Consider the following 3,513-nt stretch of genomic DNA (forward strand, 5'->3'; position numbering starts at 1 on the left):
TTATACACAGTTTCTTTTACAGTTCTGTGGTTTTCATCATAGGGGTCTTTCACTTCCTTTGTTATATTGATTCCCAGGTATTTTCTCTTCTTTTGAAGCTATTGTGAATGTGATAGTTTTCCTAATTTCTCTTCCAGTTGATTCATCTCTGCTCTATGGGAACAAAACTGATCTATGAGTGTCGATTTTATATCCTTCTACTTCACTGAATTTGCTTATGATTTGTAGAAGTTTTTCAGGGTCTTCTAAATATATAATTGTTGATACTTTGAGTAGTTCTTTTCCTATTCATGTCTGTTTAATATCTTTCTTCTCATTGCTCTGGCTAGTTTTTCCTGGACTATCTTGAGTGTAAGTGGTGAAAGACTGCATTCCTGACTGTTTGTTTTTAGAGTGCTTTCATTTCTTTTCCATTTAAAATGATGTTGATTTTGGATCTAATATAGATAGATTTTATAACATAAAAGTATGTTTATACTATCCTTAGTATTTCTAGTGGTTTGAATATGAATGGATGTTGTATTTTGTCAAATACTTTTTCTGCATCTATTGATAAAATTATGTGATGCTTGTCTTTATGTCTGTTGATGTGATGAATTACAATTATTTATTTCCATATGTTAAACCAGCCTTGCATCCCTGGGATGAAACCCATGAGATCTTGGTGCACTATATTTTTCTTTCTTTCTTTTTTTTCTTTAAGAGAAGGAGAGAGAATGAGAATATATCTTTTTTTTTTTTTTTGGTAGATGGACACAGCACAATGCCTTCATTTATTTTTTTATGTGGTACTGAGAATTGAAACTGGGTCCCACCCAGGCTAGGCGAGCACTCTACCACTGAGCCACAATTCCAGCCCCTACTATCCTTTTAAATATGTTTTTGAATGCGATTTGCACATATTTTAATAAGAACTTTTGCCCCTAATCTTCATCAGGGATATTGGTCTGAAGTTCCTTTCTTTGATGTGCCTTTGTCTGATTTTGGTGTCAGGGTGATACTAGCTTCATAGAATGAGTTTGGAAGGGTTCCATTTCTATTTCATGGAGTAATTTGGGAGGATTGGGGTTAGGTCTTTTAAGGTGTGGTAGGACTTGGCTGAGAATTTTCCTGGTCCTGAACATTTGTTTGTTGGTATGCTTTTGATGTCATCTTTAGTTTCATTGTTTTAAAGTTTCTATGTCTTCCTGGTTCAATTTCTGTAGGTCATGTGTCTCTAGAAACTTATATTTAATAAATAGTAAAAATAAATAGTAATATGAATAATAAAAATCATAAAAATAAATCAAAAATAAGTAAATATTTTTACAGAAACTCTGAGTTCAGAAAGTACACATACTTGGTGTTCCAGCAAAGCATAAAATAAGGGTATCTTTTCTTAAGGGAAATTCAGAAGTTTACTTAAATCCTCACTGAGAGCACATTTTTCTAATAAATATCTCCATGATCCCTTCTTAGGATGCTTACCTAATTGTAGTGCTCAACCTTATTATCATTTTCTCATTTAAGTAAAGGTGATAAACATTGTGTGATTCAAAACCAAACTCTCCAACTTTCACATGGGCTTTAAGTCCCATTCAGCAAATGCTGATAATTGACGATGGCAAGCTTAGTTTTTGAAATTTTCACATTCACAGTTTTCTCTTTACCAAAACTTCTTCCAAGTTGGCAGTTTTGCAGAAATTAGTGAAGCTGAAAGTGACAAATAATTTCCAGAGGATGAATTTGAAAAGCATGAAATAAGAATAAGCCCAATTCCTTCTTTTGCTCTTTTCTTTCTTGCTATTTATTCCCATAGAGATATTTTTTAGGCTTCTTTTTATTTGTTCTACAGTTATATTTGACAGCTAGAATCTATTTTGACATATACATATATGGATTGTAGCTTCTCATTCTTCTGGTTGTACATGATGTAGAATTACACCAGTCGTGTAATCATATATGCACATAGGGTAATAATGTCTGATTCATTCCCCTGTTTTTATTACCCCCATACAACCTCCCCTCCCTTCATTCCCCTCTGTCTAATCCAAAGTACCTAGATTTCTTTTATTGGTTGTTCTGTCAAACACTTACATAGGAATTAATATTCATCAGATGTGCATCTTTAAACTTTACATATATTAGCATAGTTTTTAAATGAAATTTTTGTGTTACTAATATTACCTTTATTTTACAAATTATAAAACTGAATTTTTCAAAGCCACACAGCTAGTCAGAGATGAAGTCAGGACTCTTCAAGCACTAGTTCCTAATTTTAAGAAAAAATTGGAAATTGAGGTGAGGAATTTTAAACTTCATATATAATGGCTCCTCAAGAAGCATATTGCTATTCTTACACAAACATAAACCACTTAAGGAGTAAAATAATAATGTCAATAAAATAGGACTTTTAACACCTTAAGAATATAAGCCACATTCTTCTGAATACATTCTTTGAATTTTACGTAACTAATGGTAAGTATTCTTTTCTTCACTGTCTTTTTTCCAAATGGCATAATATGATGTGCACCTTGGTCTAAACAGGATGACGACTGATGCGTCACATAGAGGCATTTGTCAGAATGTCAAATGATGTATTCTCAATGTTTACCACAAATCCAACGAAGCTGATGATCTGTTATGGGTCACTCAATTCTTCAACAGTTCTCCAGCTGCATGGTCGTGCATAAGCCTGTGCTCCTTTCTTCTTTACCAACTTTGTTATTAATTTGTAGATTTCTGGCATGTTGTTTCTAAAAAAAATAGATATTTGCATGCTTTGTCCCACATACAGTCATTCATTGTAGCTCACAATCCAGAAAACACAGGCTATACAATGCAGTCATATGCTCTCTGTTAGTATTTGTTCCGATCCCAAATGGAATAGTGCTTCTACCAATTGTACACTGGGCTGCAACTTTTACTAAGGCCTTGAATGCAGGCTCTGACAGGTGTGTTGCCTAAAGATTTAGATTTTAATTTAAAGTTCTTTCTCATCAAAGTTGGGCTCTTCAATATTACATTAATAAAACTGTCAAGATCATCTTTTTAAAAATGTTTCTGTTGATCTTAGCTTTTCTTTCTCCCTGGCTAGGTTTTGGACATTGCTGTGTGTGTTGCCATAGTCTTTGGGTGGCTCACCTGCACCCAGTCTCAGTGGGTATGGTCTTTGAAACTTGGATTCCACTTCATCCAAGAGTTCAAGCAGGTCTGTTGCCATCTTGAATAATCACTGGTACTTTTAAATTTTATGTATTTATATTCTTTCTGAATTCTTCTTTTTGTCATCGGTCTGAGTGCATATTTTGAAGTAGTGATATAGTATTTTTTCAGGTTTTCTAAGGTAATTGGCAAGTAAATATTTTACATATTCGAGGTGTATACCGTACTTTCAATATATGTATATGTGGTAAAGTGATTTCCCCAATAAATCTTGTTAGCTGTCAACATTATATATATGTATACACACACACATACATGTATATATATATATATATATATATATATATATATATATATATATATATATAT

General features: G+C 32.9%; 1 pseudogene; it reads right to left on the reverse strand.

Moving 5' to 3' along the window:
* Positions 1–2,582: 2,582 nt before the first annotated feature.
* On the reverse strand, positions 2,583–3,202 carry LOC107134747 (annotated as a pseudogene).
* Between the last annotated feature and the right edge of the window lie 311 nt (positions 3,203–3,513).

Source organism: Marmota marmota, unplaced genomic scaffold (assembly GCF_001458135.2).
Source record: "Marmota marmota marmota unplaced genomic scaffold, marMar, whole genome shotgun sequence".
NCBI classification, from domain to species: Eukaryota; Metazoa; Chordata; class Mammalia; order Rodentia; family Sciuridae; genus Marmota; species Marmota marmota.